Consider the following 18,810-nt stretch of genomic DNA (forward strand, 5'->3'; position numbering starts at 1 on the left):
TATCTCCAAAAATGATTTTCCCTCAAATTAATATTTTTGTGACAAGAAAACAGCAAATATTCTGAGTCCATTTCAGGATTTTTTCCCAAATGCATTAAGGCTTTTAGAACAACTCAATTTTCACTAAAGAGAGAAACTTGAAGGACAGGTCAGTGATTCTGTCTTTTCTACATATTAAACTTCTGCCCTTTTTGGATGACTTCCTTCTTTCACCACTAAAAATGTGTCTTATGTGGAGGCACTTACGTAGAAAGGAAGGAGAAGTTTTTTATTTTTTAGACTTTTTTTAAAATCAGATTAATGACATTTGTAAACATGATCAATATAATAAAAATGAGCCTGGTCACTAGTAGCTTGAGTTTCCTTTTAATTAAACAGAGTATGTATAGATTGTAAAGAAAATCATAGTAAATTGTCTTTAAAAATATAATATTACAGAATAAAATGTACATAAGTTACTAGTATGCTAGTAACATGCTTATTCTGCATTTAACAACAGAATCATTTGCCAGGGTTTTGTTGACTATGCTAAAGCAAGTATTTTGAAAATTCACTGGCTTTTTCTGCATCTCTGAGCTTGCTGTTTGGGGGAGGGGAGAACAAGAAAGGAAACCTTCCTAGAAAAGCCACTTTGGTAATATCTGAGACAACACCATTCTTATTTCACTGGGATTTTATTTCATTCTTGTAGGCTTAACATCTCACTGCATGAACAAAGGAAATACCATGTGAAAAGGGCTTCAGGCTAGCTACTTCCAAAAGGATTCAACCTTCTAAGTGCTATCAATATCATCCATACACCCACACACTTAGCACTTTTGAATACATTTACTGAAAACCATTAATAAAGCAACAATCTTAGTCTGGTTCTTAACCATGTGTCACAGTGAAATAAGTTCATGTAAATCTGTGAACTGCACGACAATGATCAAATTAACAGTCATTTCAAGAAAAAATGCCCCTCAGGCTGAAAAATAATTAGTAGTCTCTCACTATCTTTTCCTCCTAATAAAAGTCACGATATTATTGTTGACTGTGCTAATAAAACACCTCCCGTGACCCTGATGTAGCTTGATGTAAAATGTAAGGACTGTTCTATTGTGCAGTCTCACACATCTTTTATTGAACATTTCTATTTGGCTCTTCATCTGGAAACACAAGGGACCATAGAAGCTGAAGAACTTTTGTCACCATGTAATGCAACTCTCACTTGTTTATTACTGCAGTTAATAAAACACCCACTTTGAAATATGTTATCTTTGAAATTTAACTTTTAACTGCACAAGCTGAATCTTCAGCGCTTTGGATATGAGCAGGAGCAAGAGACAGAGACAGAGAAAGCAAACAGAGAAAATCCATTTGGTGCATAAAGGAGCCCAGTATTATTAAATGTGTTGCCATAAACATCAAATCCAAGATTGTGATTTTAATTGAGGAAGTCATAATGGTCAGAGGTTGTTCAATATATTTTCCATTTGGTTATTTATAGTCACTCCAGAACTACTTATTGAAAACTTTTGTGAAAAGCAGTATCACAGGTCTATGAGGGACAGAAAGAAGTAAAAATAATCCCTGTCCTCAAGGAATTTGTCAAAAAAAAAGGTAGTTTGAGATTCTGTGTGGAAAAAGACAATGAGTTGGTTACTAATGTTTCTAGTACACAAACTGAAGGTAATACGCTGGTTGTCTTTTTTTTTTAAAAATACAGCATCCTGATAAAGTCAGTGAACTATGGAAGTGCATGAATCAGAATATCAAACAATACCTATACATTGATAACACATTTTATGAAAACCCTGGTTTCAGAAGTCATCATAGGACAACAAAAACTTTTGACTGTGACGTGGTAAGCCCTTAAATAGCTTGGTGTTCAGTTGGGGGAAATTCATGACCTTAATTAAATATAACATATGCAGGAATATAGTTAATATCCTAGTGACCACTTGCTTGGTAGCAATAGACTTTATTTTACTTTTATAAATTTTCAGATTTACAGCTTTCACGTAGTGGGTAATACACATGCTCATTGGGAAAAGCCGAGAATTTCAGGCACATAGATAACTTTAAACTGTTTTCTAACTTTCCAACATTTTCAGAAAACATATATAAGTTAGAGGCTGATAGTGAGCAACTGGGCAGCAAAACAAGTCAAGCTTACTGAAAATATTATAATAGTTTATCTAAAAGTTCAGATTTTCCAAAAAGCAAAGGAAGTTTTTTGGCTTAAATTTTACAAAAGAGACATTATTGGCACTCTCTAAACCTGTTTATCAAAGTGGGCTCCATGGAATACTATGCTGCAATTGTGTTGAAGGTGTAATAATGTTTGGATATACTAGATTGATATGGTCATAAACACTGTGGATCACTGGGAGAAAACACTCCCCTCAGAGCATCCAGGGGACTGTGGTCGTGTGGAGCAATGTTTGGCACAGCTACAGCTGATGGTTGATGAGAACAAGCACTGAATTCTCAGCTGCTGTCCCTGAAGGGTGGAGTCTAAGAGTCCACCCTTATTAAGACTCTTCAGGTGGTGTCAATGCAATCATCAGGTATCTGAACTTGGACTGATACTTGAGACTCTCTGCTACTAAAGATAAGCCCTTACATATAGATGCTACAGGTGAATCAAGATTTTCAAACACTTCTTTAAACATAGTAGTAGGCATGAAAAATTATTTTAGAAATTCTTTAGGTAGCCAGATGAAAATAAAATGCTTTTTATAATTGCCCTCTGTTTTAGCCTATTTTCTGTTACTGTAAAGAAATGCCTGAACATTCTACTGAGAAGAGTGTTTATTTAGCTCACAGTTCTGGAGGTTCGAAGTCCAATATTGGGCAGCCTCCTGGTTTCAGGCTTTTGGAAGGGTATTAATGATGAAGGGTGTCACAGTGGCTGGAGCCATTGTGGGAGGAAGCAATCCCATTTCAATGCAGGAAGCCACAGAATGATTGAGTCCCACAATCCTTTCCAACAGATGCCTCCAAATGCCTAATGACCGCCCACTGGTGCCCACCTCCTAACGTTCCCACCTCCCAGTATTGCCATGCTGAGGACCAAGCTCTCAACACGTGAACCGTTAGAGGATAAATAATGTCCAAGCCACAGCACCCTCTGTTGGAAAAATGCAAATCTTTCTTTTTCATTTCTTAGGCTATGCTTACATTTCGTCAAGAAGATGTTAAATTTTGGAGAGAAAGAGGAAGGAATTTCTGATGTCATTTAGTGCTCATGAGATCTGTCTGGTTTTTCTTGGAACAATTATTATATATATTGCTCACCAAATCTTTTGGCATGAGATGAGCCTCAGCCTCCAAAGTGCGGGATTACAGGTACATATTACTTTCGTTTTCCGGTTGTTAAATTTTCTTGAGTTGCATACATAGTCTGAGTATTAATCCTTTGTCAGGTGAATCATTGGCACACATTTTCTTCTATTATGTAGGTTGTTTTTTCACACCACGGATTGTTTCCTCTGCTGAGCAGAAGCTTTTCAGTTTGACATAATCTCATTTTTAGCTCTCAGAGAAATGCAAATGAAAACTATGATGAGATGCCACCTCACTCCAGGTAGAATAGTTATTATCAAAAAAAAAAAAAAAAAAAGCAAATTCTGGCAAGAATGTGGAGAAAAAGAAATTCTTAAAAAGTTATAGTGATGTAAATTAGTACAGCCATTACAAAAAACACTATGGTGGTTCCTGAAAAAACTTAAAAATAGCTCTACCATATAATCTCTCCCAATTCTGGATATACATCCAATGGAAATGAAATTAGCATAACAAAGAGATACCTGCATGCCCATTTTATTGCAACAGCATATGTGGAATCAGCTTAGCTGTCCATCGTCAGTGAATGGATAAATAAATGTGAATGTGGTATATATGGTCAATGGAGTAGTACTCAGTCATAAAGAAAATCAAAGCCATAATTTTCAGCCAAATAGATGGAATTGAGTGGTGTTAAGCGAAATAAGCCAGACATAAAGAGACAAGCACTGCATGTTGTTGTTTCTCATATGTAGAAGCTAAAAGAAGTTGATCTTAATGCAGACCAGTGATTACTAGAGGTTGAGAAGGATGTGTGTAGTGGGGGAGAATAAATATAGGTTGTATTTGATTGGTGCTTGCTGTATGCATGTATGTAAATATCATTCTGAACTCCACTAATATGTGCAATTAATACACATTAATCAAAAATGAAATAAAGCCAAGTGTGGTAATACATGTCTGTAATCCCAGCTACTTGGGAGGAGGATTGAGAAGAATCTAGAATTTGAAGTCACCTGGGGCTAGGACATAGCTCAGGTGGGAGAGAGAGTGCTTCCCTAGCATGTGCAAGGCCTCTCAGGTTCAATCCTGAGATATAATGCAAATAATAAAAATAGTAATAATAATAATAAAATATTATTTTTTAAATGCCACTTCTTAGGTCCAACCTCTTTAAGTGTAAAATTGATTTTGGAGAAGTAGACTTTTGTTTATAAAAGTTTTTGGTGTGTACAACAGGAAAAGCTTCTATCTCGTGGTAGTAAGTGGTACAGGGATGAAAGAGTGAAGATAGCTGAAATACGAAATACAATTCTCCCTCCATTATCCCAGTGCTAGCTGACTTCGACAGTGAATGTTGTCTTGACTTGCCACTGGGATGAAAAAAGTTGAAATTAGGCTGCTATGTTGCTTTATTATTGCTTCATTAGTCTATATAGCAAGTCATCCTCAGTCATAGTGGCTTAAAACAGAATTCCATTATTATCTCCCACATTTCTGCTGAGTAGTTGTATTTTCGTGTTTCATTTGGTTTTGGTTTTGTTTGGCAGCACTGGGGTCTGAACTCAATGCCTCACGCTTGCTTGCCAGGTGCCCTTATTGCTTGAGCCAGTTCACCAGCCATTTTTTTGTGAAGGGTTTTTTTTTTTTCCTTTTATTATTCATATGTGCATACAAGGCTTGGGTCATTTCTCCCCCCTGCCCCCACCCCCTCCCTTACCACCCACTCCGCCCCCTCCCTCTCCCCCCCACCCCCTCAATACCCAGCAGAAACTATTTTTCCCTTATTTCTAATTTTGTTGTAGAGAGAGTATAAGTAATAATAGGAAGGAACAAGGTTTTTTGCTGGTTGAGATAAGGATAGACTCCAACAAAATGAAGGGTTTTTTTGAGATAGGGTCTTCCGAACTATTTGCCCAGGGCTGGCTTCAAACTGCAAACCTGCTGATCTCTGCCTCCTGAATAGCTAGGGTTATAGGAGTGAGCCACTGGTGCTGGGCTGCTGGGTAGACTTTACTAACAGTTTTTCATAGGTATGCAGACTGCTGATGTCCTCTGAAGGTTTGATTGGTCTGGACATCCAAATTGTGGGCAAGCGTGCTAGATATCTCATGAGTTCCCAGATAGGGCTATAGACCAGAGCAGCTACATGGGACATTTTTCTTTGACTCAGGCATTTTACAGGTTCTTAGAAGAAGCATTATATATCAAGAATTCACTGGGAAACTTCAAGGCTCAATATAACCTCATGGTGAAATCCTAAGAAAATACCAGTCACTAAGTCAAGCAAAATTTAAGAAGAGAGGAACTAGGCTCCTTCTTTTAATCCGGGAAATAATGCATACAAACAGGGAGGGAAAGGGACTGATGGCTTTGGCTTTCATTATTACAGCTTTTTAGAGGTTCTTCATTCTGCAAAGACATAAAACTGTCTCAAAATTAAAGTGAAATATTTCAGTGAAAAAACTTCTGCCTCTGGTAAAAACAGATCCAGTGCCATTCCAACTCCTTCCAGATGTTTTAGTTCTTGAGGCAGAGGACAAATAGCAAAATCCTTAAATATGATTTACTTCATTTCAACTGGGTATAGGCTTTGCCAAAAATTTCATATCCTGCTAAGTCTATGGAAGATATTTATTTTATAAACTGTGAGGTAACAAGGAAGCATAATTACCTTTGTCTTACCTATTGTAACAACTGTTAAACAAAGTGGATGAAGGCCCCTTTTTTTCTTGTTTAATATACCTAAATGAAACAAATATTTGTAATCCTATTTTCCAGAAGCTCAAAAGGTTTAAGTGTTTCATTTCCTTAAAATTACAAATTTAATAAATAGCAAACAGATTGCAGCCCAGAGTTTTTGCTCCATGACACATGCTGCTTCCATAAAGACTTAGTGAATACTGTGAAAAGTTGTGGAGAAACTGGAGGTGAAGGCATGGAGACTGGGCAAGAAGATGCAGCAGGGAACAGTGTACTAACTTTCACTTAACTGTGAGCTATTTCAATAAATATTTTCTACCTTCTTAAACTGCCAGTGTGACAGAATCGTCCAGCATCCACAGTCTGGGAGAACTTAGAAAACAAAACTGCAGACAGTGGAGAAAGAGAATAATGCTGGGAGGTCATGGAACTGGTGGCGGGTAGAGGCACAGTGTGGCTGGTGCTGGTGCGTGGGAAATACATGGACAAGTGACAAACAATGAGATACACGGAGGGGTGGGAGAGGTGACCCTTTCCCTCCCTCGGTGCTCACACCCCTGCTGCTGAATAGCCTTTTGGGTTTGTATAGAGTTTGAGGAAGACTGTGAAAGAAATGATGAGAATATTCACGCTGCTGGTTTCATGGCACTCCCTTAATTTTTTTTTTCCCTTTCTATGGCTTAAAAACAAAACAAACAAAACAGTGTGCCCATAGCAAAATAAACTAACTTAAAATTTCAGTAACAGCAAAGAATTATAGCAAACAAAATACACTTCTGCCTAATTATATAGGATTATGTTTCTATTAGAGTCATGTTTACAGTTCCATCTTAAAAACAAGGAAGTCTGAGCAACAGCAACTTTATTTGATTTATTTCATCTCTCTAGACAGTACATAATTGTTTTAAAATGGAGTTAATTTTTTAAGAAAACACTGACAGCTAAAATTACAAAAATAAAAGAAAGAGGTATAAATGAAAGTGTTAAGCATCACCTATTATGCTATTAGCATTCTTCCCAACTGATTTACATATGTTACTAGTTGGAAGTCTAATCTAGGCAAAATATTGCAAATTAAGTTTAAAAATCTCATTAAAACCTGCTTCAAAAAAGTTAGGTCACATAAGCAACTTTCTAATTATATGTTTTTGAATAAATTGATCTGTGTCTTTGAGGAGTTTAGTGATAGCAAATTATTCTTGTTAACATTAGTATATATTTTAGTTCAGAACTGCAAGTTGCCTTTCACTGAAAGAAAATAAAATTCTAACATCATTCTTGGTCTGTGATTCTTATCTATGCATTCATCTATATCCATCCCAGCCTATTATGAATAATAATTTCAAACTATTTTATGATCCGTGTTTTTTGCCGCAAAATGCACAAAAGTAATTAAGCCGAATTGAAACAATTATAGAAATACACTATTCAATAACTCGGTTGCCAAAAAAGTTTTACTGTACCCTAAGGAGGCTAGAAAAAAAAAAAAGCCCATACAGTAATATCATTCCACATGTTACATTTATTCCTGCAAGCCAGCCAAGCTCAAATTAATTGTACTGACTAAACTTTTCTTCTTGGAGAAAATTAAAGACATGCTGTTGTCAACACTTGAGCACAACCTTTGCGACACTTAAACGCAGAGAAGGGTGTGACATCCTGCCCTGGCTGCCTTGCGCTAATTAATCACTCTGGTATTTAGGACCATTCAAGCAGACAAATTAATGGGGAATAATTAGTGTATCTTTGTTCCAGCTCAGCTTTGCACCCCAGACACTCTCAGGGAGAGAGGGGAGTTTGCAGTGCGAGGCATTAGCATCTGCATAGTTTCGCTTCTGTTCAGCAAGTTCTTCCCAGATTAAGAGAAAGGCCAAATTAGCAGACGTGTGACTGGGGTTAGGACACCCTTCTGGAAAGAAAGCCCTCTATTTGGGTATCAGCTTTCAGAAGCAAGTTGGTCATCCAGACACTCAATGTCATGAAACACAATCAGAGTTCAGGGAAAATGTAATTTCAGAATCCAAAAAAAAATTTTTTTTAAATATAGTGAAAAAACCATTTTTATTTATACCATTCATGTTTATTTATATAACTCAGACATTAATGTGACTATAAGAAATTTCACATTTCCCCTGATTATTTGTGTATTTTTCTTGAAAATGGATTTTTATCAACAAATACTTACACATTTTGTAATTAAATAGTGTAGTCCATTTAACCTCTCCCCATTTACTAAGAACTCTGTGAAGATATTCCCTCTGGCCATGAAACTTAATTTGTTTTTCTCTGATAGGAATCATAGAGTAGAAAATTCAGAGAAAGTCCGCATACACAGTCTGTGTGACCATCACAGTATTGATTCAACTCTGTTCCATTGCACGTGCACATTGAAACTGCTGTCTGGTTTCAATGTGCACGTGGACTGAGTGACAGCACAGCTTCTTATCAAAATATTTTTTTAAACTAAGATTTAAGTGTTCTTAAATTCTTCCACTGAGAAACTATCATGATTTGGATTCCCTACTAAAAATCAAACAGAAATGAAATCAACTGACATAAAAGTTCAGGTTTTCCTGGATTAAATTTACCAGTTTTATTTGCTACCTAGATTCTACCCCTCGCCAGACAAAAAACACCCCGTTTTTCCACAAATATAGTTTCTAACTCCAGATTTCATGCTGATGCTAAATTATTTCAGAGCTTTTTATTAACAGTTTGCTACATATAGACCTTACCCAAACATACTGCAAGTAACTGTGAATATATGTGTATACATTCACATAATTACACTTGTTTTAATACCATATGTGAAAATGGTCTTTAATTATTCTTTTCATTTTTTATGCAATTTATGTAAAGGGGGAATTTTTTTTATGTTTGCCTACTTAAAGTTCCTTTTTTAAAAAAATGTTCACATACTATTTATTACATCTCCCTTCCTAACTCTCCAGGTTCGTCCCTTAACAATCAAGGCTAGCATGGTTGCTGTAGCCCTCCAGAGAACATTGCTGCAAGTTACATACACACTACAGGATGGTTCACACCCTGGAAACCTCAACTTTCAGAGCAGGGGCTGCTGCATGGGACAGCAGGCATGGAGAGTGAGGTGCAGATGTACAGGGAGACCACACAAGTGAGAAAACAGACCACAATCAGGGCAGGTGATCAAGCGGGTTAGAAAGAAATTCCTCCACCCAAACTGCAAAGGTGAATTTAGTGTGGGCACTGTGAGGTTAGAACTCTTAATAGCACGCAACATAAAAACGGTCATCATTCAGAATTGTTAAAAACTACATTCAACTTCCAGGTTTCATAAAACATGATAGTAAGCATAATGCTCTTGATTTTGTGCTTGTGGAAAGGGAGGGAGAGAGGGAAAAAAATCCAATCACAAAACCACATATTCTCACAATTTCTTAGAGGCGAGAAATTAATCCAGTCCCCTCTGAGATACTAAATTACTGCCTATGATAAGCCCAGACGCCATTAGAAAGACTTCCATCCTGGGAGTGGGTCCTCCTAGATCTTTGAAGGTGCCTAATCCTCATTAAAGGCAAACCCTGGGCGTGGGAGGGGCTGCGCTGGCATCAAGGCACCTGGAGATGACTAAAAGCTCTGGCCCCATGTGCGGCTGCCGCTGAGCAGCAGAATGTAATTTAGTCGCACCAGCGGGAGCAGGGGTCAATGATTTTATATTAATGGGGATCACGACAGTTCTAAGCTGTGGCGTGCTTTGAAATAAGTGTTGTACAAGGCAGCAAAGAGAGCTCGGCTGAGGAAATGAGCTGTGTCACTGTCTCCTCATGCCTTGCAGCAAACACTGGAATGTTTTTAGTTGCTGCACATTCTGTGCCATCATAATATTTTATAAACAACAATTACCTATTTCATTTTGAAAAAAAAAAAAATCAAACTCCTAAAGCAATACTACCAAAGACGCTAGTGAGGATGAGCAAATTCCTTCTAATCCAAACAGACCACAAGCACAAGGCTGAAAAAGTGAATGAACTATAGGTGGGATGTCAGATCTGTAAACAAACTTATGAAAACAAGACCAGGGGTGGTGATGTGGGTGTCTGATGTGTATGAGATGGGATATCACCACATACCTTGACACCTTATCAAAGGGCCTACATCTAAAGTAGAGGAGATGGAGAGGGTGTTAGAGGCAATGATTTTAAATTGCAGTTAGTATTAAACCTTTTTCTGCAGTTGAAAACAGCAGTGTTACATCTTATCTAAAATTTTTCTGAATTTTCAAGTTCTGGTTCAGGAAACTCCATATTAAATTTTCAGTAGTATTGGGATATGCGGAATAAGAAATTATTTCTGTCAGTACCTGTGACTAAGTAAAAGCTATAAAATGAGTTTTCTCAAGTCTCTAGGATGGTCAGATGAAAAGGGGTGCATTGTATGACCTAAAATACAGAAACTACAAAGAAGGAGATTTGGATTTTCAAATTTTCTCTTGAATTAAACAAGTCAGAGATGTAACAGCCAATGGGGGTAAACATATATTTGTGCCAAATATGACTGATGATGAGGAATTCTATTCTTTAGTGAATAACAGCTGCCCAAGAGTTACTAAAAAAAAAAAAAATCCAGCTGTGAAAAGGTATACATGTTGACCAGAAAAATAAAATCTATTCTTAAAAATCACAACTGGAAACACATTTCAGTATTTCTCCCGTGCCCAAGAAGAGTTCTAGCTGGGTTTAGAATTACTGAGCCATTACGGAAGAACCATGTTTTGTAATTGAACATTGAATTACATGCTATCTGATAAACACTTTTTATAAAACAAAATCCAAGCTTGACCAGTCTGCTAGAGATGCATTTTCCAAAGGTCATCTGTGAACAATCATGCTGTAACAATCTAGGCAAAAGCTCACTTGCATACATGTGATGATAGATAGATAGATAGATAGATAGATAGATAGATAGATAGATAGATAGATAGAGGATAGATAGATAGATGATAGATAGATAGATAGATAGATAGATAGATGATAGATAGAAAGATAGATTATAGATGGATAGATGATAGATAGATCCTGCAATCAATTCCATTAAGAAACACTGCATTAAGCCTTTCAGTAATATTCCTAAAGAGCATTAGCATAGTAAAGGTTCTGAGAGTCCTAAAATAAAAATCCTAGAGATCTTTGTCTATCCAACTGCTTTCATTATTGCTTTATCCCCCCTGAACTTATTAACATCCCTTTTTCAAAACACACTTTGGGAAATGTTGCACTTGATTCATTGAATTATAAATATGCATTTTCATCAAGTGAAACTAGTAGATGCAATCTCAGTCCCAAGTTCATTTCTTTGCATATAGGGATTGGTTAATGGAAGAATTGAGTTAAGTATAACCTTATGAAAATTTAAGACCTTCAGAAAGTATACAATGAACTAAATGATATTTATAAATTAATCTCTCTCCAGCTCTAGGGATGTAGCTCACTTGGTAGAGCACCTGCCTAACAAGTTCAAGGCTTTGAGTTTAAACTCAATAACGTCAAAAAAAATTAATATACCTCCTAAAATGAAAAAAAATCCACTATTTCCATAATAAATAAGTAAATAAAGCCCAGTAAGCACATTCTTTATCCAAATGTGAAGATGTGAGTCACCAAAGGCTGGGTGCTGACATGAGGACTTCACTAATTCATCATACTCTTAGATTTGAGACTATGCAGTGTTTTGATATTCTAAGACTGGAGGTATGGGTAGTCTTGTAGGGATAATCAGAGCCAGGATTCTCTTCAGCACAAAATGTAAGGGCAGCAAGACTCAGTAATCAAGACACATGATATTTTCATCAATTTTTTAAAAACTAAAATGTATGCAAATGAGCCGATGATGAACAAAATATCAAAAATTTAAAGACTGGATTAGTGTTGCTGATGCTTCTTTTGCCTCATGCTCCAATGTGCCTATACACTGCAATGAGGATAAGAAACTACAGGAGAAAAACTGCAGAAAGGACAAAGCACTTGATTAGGAGTCCAAATTAGTTCTTATCTGTTAATAAATAGCATATAACTTTTTAAAACCAATAAATACACCATGCTTTGTTTATCCATTTGTAGTGAGAATAGTATTTCTCAAACTATTCCAAGAAACATTTGTTCAATGAAATATTCACAGATTTTAGAAAAACAGAAATAGTGATTTTGATACCAAATATATTTAGGAAAAGTATGTTCAATTTGGTCAAGATTCCTTATTGTAGGACTTTCCCAAATTTTGGCACACTAATATATTCTATGACTATCTTATAATGAACTAGAATATGCACAAATTAGTCCATTTATTAACATATTATGCACAGTTTGTAAAATGGTGAACAACATGATCTTAAGATTCCTCCTCCCTATAAAACTTTAAAATTACACAGAGATTTTAGGGGCAATGTGAAGAGTAAATAAGAATTTAGTACAAATTAGCATTCTGCTGAAAAATAGGTTTAACTATGCTTACAGAAATATTTATTTTGGCAGAGCATATGTAACATAGCAAAGTGGTTTCACATTCAGGTTTCCTAAAAGCAGGATCTACATATTAGCTTCAACAGCTAAAAACAAATGTTGGATGAGGACTCAAGTTCTGCTATTGAAGTCTTACAAAAGACGTATGTAAGAAGGAAAGTGAACAGAGTAGAAGATGATCCAGCATAAACATATGAAGGAAGATGGGGTCATTTTACTTCATTTTCAGTATAAGAAAACAAAGTTTGACAATCAACAGAAAGTTTATCAATCATAACATACATTTTCAGAAACATAAATATGAGCAAATGGGAGTTGAAGCTTGAGAGAGACGAGTTTAAGGATACTTTTAATTCATATAAAATGAATTCATGCTCAGAGATGCTGAAATGATGTCACCATATTGAATTATATCAGTGGCTTTCAAATGCTTTAGAAATATTACGAGCATAAATCTATGGTTGATGAATAACAGGCTTCGCACATTTTGAGGAGGAGCTCAGCGTCTAGCACAAACCCACATCTCTTGGAAACTGTTCCCAAAACAAACTACTGAATTGGAATTTTCATTAATTTCAACATGGATATTATTTTTTAACTTCATGAAATTTTCAATTGTTTTCTTTTATAACCTCATGTCAATTTTATAAATCTCAAGCAGAAACTACCACTATCTCAGAAATGTTGGGCAGAAAGTACACATACCCTGACCCCCACAGCTACAAGTCCTCCCCAATAGCAACATCCACTGCCTTCATGTGTCAAATGGAGCCTACATTGACACATCCATCACTTTTATCTAAAGTTCATAGTTCACATTAGGCTTCATTCTTGGTGATGTACAGTTAATGTGTTTGGGGAAATGTGTGAAGACCCGTGTTCACCGTTATACTGTAGTATCACATAGAGTAGTTCACTGCCCCCAAATCCTCTGTGCTCTGCCTATTCATCTTTCCTCTCTCCAACCTCTGTCAACCACCGGGTTTTTCATTATTGCTATGGTTTTGCCCTCTCCAGGATTTCATATAGTTAGAATCACACAGTAGGAAGTCTTTTTTTTTTTTTTTCAAATTGGTTTCACTTAGTAACAAACAGTTTCCTATGTGCCTTTTTATGGCTTGACAGCTTATTTCCTTTCAGCATTGAGTGGTATCCTATAGATGTACCACAGTTCACATACAGAAGGACTCCTTGTTTGCCTCCAACTTTGGGGAGAAATTTTGAATAAAGCTGCTACAAACATTTATGTGCAGATCTTTTTTGTGGAAACGTGAGTTTTCATCTCCTGCAGATAAATACCCAGAGCCTTATACTTCTTTTCATGCACATACCAAATGCCAAATCACCCTGGATAAACCCTGGACTGTGTACTCTGGCATGTGTGTGGGCACTGAATAAAGCTGAAAACACAGATATGCACATGCACAATGCATCCCCCCCAACTAGGTGCACTTTGTGTGCATTAAAATGCTTTACTTTCTTTTTCACCAAGACTCTTTCCCCCTGCAGTAAGGTTACTTTGGGGGTAATTCCATGTCCTCCATGGTGTGTCCTCAATGCCTCCCTTATGAAGAGGGGACACTGGGAATGAGTTACTTCCTTAGTCCCTTCCCTGGTCCCCTCACACCTCAAATCCCAACTACTTACATATTTTTGATTCAAGGTGGTTATTAAAATTTATTTTGTAGGATTTTTTTTCTGTTTCAAGAATCTTAATTTAGCACTTACATTAAATATTTCCAGATAATTTGCCATTTGGAAGTATATGTAAGTTTTATTGATACAGCTTTTTCTTTCCTTCCTTGTTATCTCCCATCTTGAGTTCTCCTTTCATATTATTAGGGTTCTTAAGTACTTCCCACAGCATCAGCACAAGGGGATGTTAGTGACATTCTTGTATACCTTATATATCTTCAGGTATCTTTCTCTTTTCCTCATATATGGCTAATAGAAATATTGGATGATATATGATTTAACAAAATATGCATTTTTCTAAAGTTAGGACTCAAAAATTTTGCACATATAAATAAAAAATCTAAGTTCCTAATATGGTAGATTTTTGCCTTGTGTCTCCTTTTAATAGCAGTTATAATATTTATGCAAACTAAAATTTAAATGGCAAAAATAACAAAACACACAAAAAATTTTAAAACATGATCAAACAAATAATAAAGTATTTACTGTAACCCTCACAATGTAATATGAATAAAAGAGACACAAGGTTATCTTGACTATACAGAAACTTTTAAATATTCTTTCCTAAATTAAGGGAGTTGTTTACATTTAGTAGTCAGTGCAAATCTAATTGAAAACTGAATGATAAAATTTGATATTTTATGTAATTTAATATATTTTTGCATAGATATTTAAAGAAATATGACAAAGTGATGCTAGAGATCACCTGCTAAAGTCCCTTATAAAGATCACTGTATCAATCGGAATTCATACCTCTTAGCTCTGTCCAAATTATTCCACAGGATTAAAGTGTTAGATAATAAAATAAAAACTGGAAAAAATATTTGTTCAGTTCATGATTCTATTCTCTAGATGAAAGACTTCAAGCATAAATGCAAATAAGAATTCATGGCTTTCTGCCACACATCAGACCGGCGGACCCGGTCTGCCATTTTTCTAATGCAAGGATTTCAGCAGGTCCAAAATTCAGTAAGTCAAATATATGGAAAAATAAAGGAAAACAATATTTGGGAAATTTTGCAACAAATACAAAGGAAATTTATATTAATGTATAAGTTTATACCAATCAGTAACAAAGACAAGTACTTCAATAGAGCTATTATGAGGACTAATAAATGCTTAATAAATATGAAAATGCTCAACCATGCTTATAATAAAATACAAATTAAGGCAAAATTTCTTGTTTTATTTTGCTCTATTTTTCACCCATTAAACCAGCAGCATACTTCTTTAAGCAACTTACTTTATTTTTTTAGTGTTATATCTAGTGTGTTGGGAGGGATCAAAAATTAAGCATAAACTATGAAGAATTGGTGGACAAATTGAAATATTTTTTCTAAATATCAGTCTTATACTCATAGTCAGACTTTCATGGATATGTTTGATGGAATTATATGGTAAAGCAAACCAAAGATATATCAATAAAGAAACTGAATATACCGAAAAACACATGAAAAAATGCTCACCATCTCTAGCAATAAAGGAAATGCAAATTTAAACCACACTCAGATTCCACCTCACCCCTGTTAGAATAGCCATCATCAGCAACACCAACAACAACAGGTGTTGGCGAGGATGTGGGGAAAAAGGAACCCTCTTACACTGTTGGTGGGAATGTAAACTAGTACAACCACTCTGGAAAAAAATTTGGAGGCTACTTAAAAAGCTGGACATCGATCTACCATTTGATCCAGCAATACCACTCTTGGGGATATACCCAAAAGACTGTTACTCCAGAGGCACCTGCACACCCATGTTTATTGCAGCACTATTCGCAATAGCCAAGTTTTGGAAACAGCCAAGATGCCCCACCACTGACGAATGGATTAAGAAAATGTGGTATCTATACACAATGGAATTTTATGCAGCCATGAAGAAGAATGAAATGTTATCATTCGCTGGTAAATGGATGGAATTGGAGAACATCATTCTGAGTGAGGTTAGTCCTGGGATTGGACTTTGGTCACAAAATAAAAGCAAGAGCACACAAGGGAGGGGTGAAGATAGGTAAGACACCTAAAAAATTAGCTAGCATTTGTTGCCCTTAACGCAGAGAAACTAAAGCAGATACCTTAAAAACAACTGAGGCCAATAGGAAAAGGGGACCAGGAACTAGAGAAAAGGTGAGATCAAAAAGAATTAACCTAGAAGGTAACACCCACGCACAGGAAATCAATGTGAGTCAATGCCCTGTATAGCTATCCTTATCTCAACCAGCAAAACCCCTTGTTCCTTCCTATTATTGCTTATACTCTCTCTACAACAAAATTAGAAATAAGGGCAAAATAGTTTCTGCTGTGTATTGAGTGGGGGGAGAGGGAGGGGGCGGAGTGGGTGGTAAGGGAGGGGGTGGGGGCAGGGGGGAGAAATGACCCAAGCCTTGTATGCACATATGAATAATAAAATAATAATAATAAAAAAAGAAACTGAGTATAACATCACCTAAAGCAACAAAATACTGTAAATAACTAAAATGCCCAAGAGTAGAGAAATGATCAAATAAATTTTAGCATATACACTTGTAATAGCTTAGAGTCACTTAAAATATCAAATATTTTAAATATTTGATATAGTGGAAAAATGACCACAAAATATCAGCTTTAGAAAAACAGAATATACAGGTTATTATTCAGAAGTTTTGCTGGCTAATAAAAACAATATGTGCAGAAAGAAATACACTATACTAAAAGCTAGCAATGTTTCACATTGAGGAAGTTATTTAAATGTACTACATTGTTTTCTTTTTAAATACCCATTGTTTTTAGTGGTGCTGGGGATGAACCCAGGACCTCACATATCCTAGGAAAATACTTTAGCTCTGAGCTACATTCCCAAGCCTAACCATCTTTACATATTAGAAATTTACTACACTAAACAGCCATTGTTTCAATATCAGGAAAAATACTCTCACAATTTTAGCATTGGTAATTTTATATTGTTGATAAGGTAGTTAATGGTAAATAAAAATAGAATACCCTATGCAAAGTAGTAGCTGTTCAATAATGTTTACTAAATGAATAATTAGTACTAAATATTATTTTACATTTCATCATCCTCTTCTACCTTTTTATTTTTTACATTTTGTTTCTGTATCCTGATTTCTTGGATTAATTTCTTCATGCTCTCCCTTGCTGTTTTTCATCCCCTTGCCCACTATTTTAATCATTTCTGTAAATGATTGAACAGATGAAGACAATATACTGGCCATATTATCAAATACATTATAATTATGACTATGTGATCAAAGAAATTAATATTTAACTCCACTTTCATTTACATATTATTTGTTCAGTAGGAGGAAAATATCATTTACAGAAGATAGTGAAGGGAAAATACGGGTAAACCAAGGAAGACCCACATCTACTGATAGAGAATACTTAGGTGTTTGTGAAGTTCTTATTAATTAGGAAGATTGGATGAATATTTGATATAAGCAGTGAAGAAGTGAGGCTTTATTTTTAATCTGATCAGTTAGAAATATGTTGAATGTGATAGATTAAACATACTAATAAAGGTAATCCCATACCTGTGCTCAAATTACAAAGCAGTTTGAAAAAAACAATCTTAAGTGATGCTTAGAATTTTTCTTAGGAATCTTCAATCAAGTCACAGATAAACCATGAACATTAGGGTTTATCACAGATAAAAATATTTATCAAATGTTATCTCCCCCACTTACCAAACACAGATAATTTATTTTAGTGCGGATGTGATTCTTAGCAATGTCTTGGATGTAAATTCTTAATTATGTAGCAAAGTTGAGCCTGAAAAATGAAGCAAATAAATGTGTACAAAGTAAATGTCAAACGTAAAAGTAAAGCTCATTTTACTATTGGTGTATCTCCTTTTATCCAAAAAGAAATGTGGGTAGGTGTGTTGGTTCGCACCTGTAATCCTAGCTTTAGGAGGTGGAGATTGGGAGGATGTGGGTTTGAGCCCAGCCCTGGCAAAAAGTTAGTGAGACCCGATTTCAACAAAAAAGGTGGACATGGTAGAGTATATCCATAATACCAGCTATGTGTGAGGAGTAACTAAGAGGATCACAGTCCAAGTCTTCCCAGGCAAAAAAACTGTGAGACCCTGTCTGAAAAATAAGCAAAAGGGGCTGGCAACATGGTTCAAGTGGTAAGCACGAGGCTCTGAGTTTAACTTTGATACCCCCAAAAAACATGTTTGCAATCTGATCCATACAACATTTCATTGTAAATATAAAAAAGCAGTATCATTGCCTCTAGTTTTCCCTTTTGTCTGAATCTGAGAGATGGGGATTAAATGTGTCTATTCCACTTATGAAAAAGAGACTTTTAATTGCTGAAATTTATCTATGGCCATTCACAGCATTAACAGTCTACCACAATACATTGTGGTATCTCTTTTAATTACCATTTAAACCTTTTATTTATTTATTTATTTGGTAGTACTGGGGTTTGAACTCAGCTTGTGCACTCTACCACCTGAGGCACACACACATCAGCTCTTTTTGTGCTTTAGTTTATTTTTTAGATAGAGTCTTGGGCTTTTCTTTTCTCTTTTTTTTTCTTTTCCTTTCTTTTTTTGGCCTGGGTCCAGCCTCAGACCACAAACTTCCTACCTCCATCTTCCACGTATCTGGGACTATAAATATGCACCATCATGCCCAGCCCTCCAT

The 18,810-nt window shown here is 35.8% G+C and overlaps 1 long non-coding RNA gene across 4 annotated transcripts in view; it reads left to right on the top strand.

Moving 5' to 3' along the window:
* Positions 1–18,810, top strand: part of LOC141424480 (uncharacterized) — an 83,153-nt gene that overhangs the window by 60,673 nt on the left and 3,670 nt on the right. For all 4 annotated transcript variants that reach the window (XR_012449408.1, XR_012449398.1, XR_012449404.1 and 1 more), the window contains 2 exons: positions 1,709–1,846; positions 3,155–3,333. This is a non-coding gene — a long non-coding RNA (uncharacterized lncRNA). The remainder of the gene's footprint in view (positions 1–1,708; positions 1,847–3,154; positions 3,334–18,810) is intronic.

Source organism: Castor canadensis, chromosome 1 (genome assembly GCF_047511655.1).
Source record: "Castor canadensis chromosome 1, mCasCan1.hap1v2, whole genome shotgun sequence".
Taxonomy (NCBI): domain Eukaryota; kingdom Metazoa; phylum Chordata; class Mammalia; order Rodentia; family Castoridae; genus Castor; species Castor canadensis.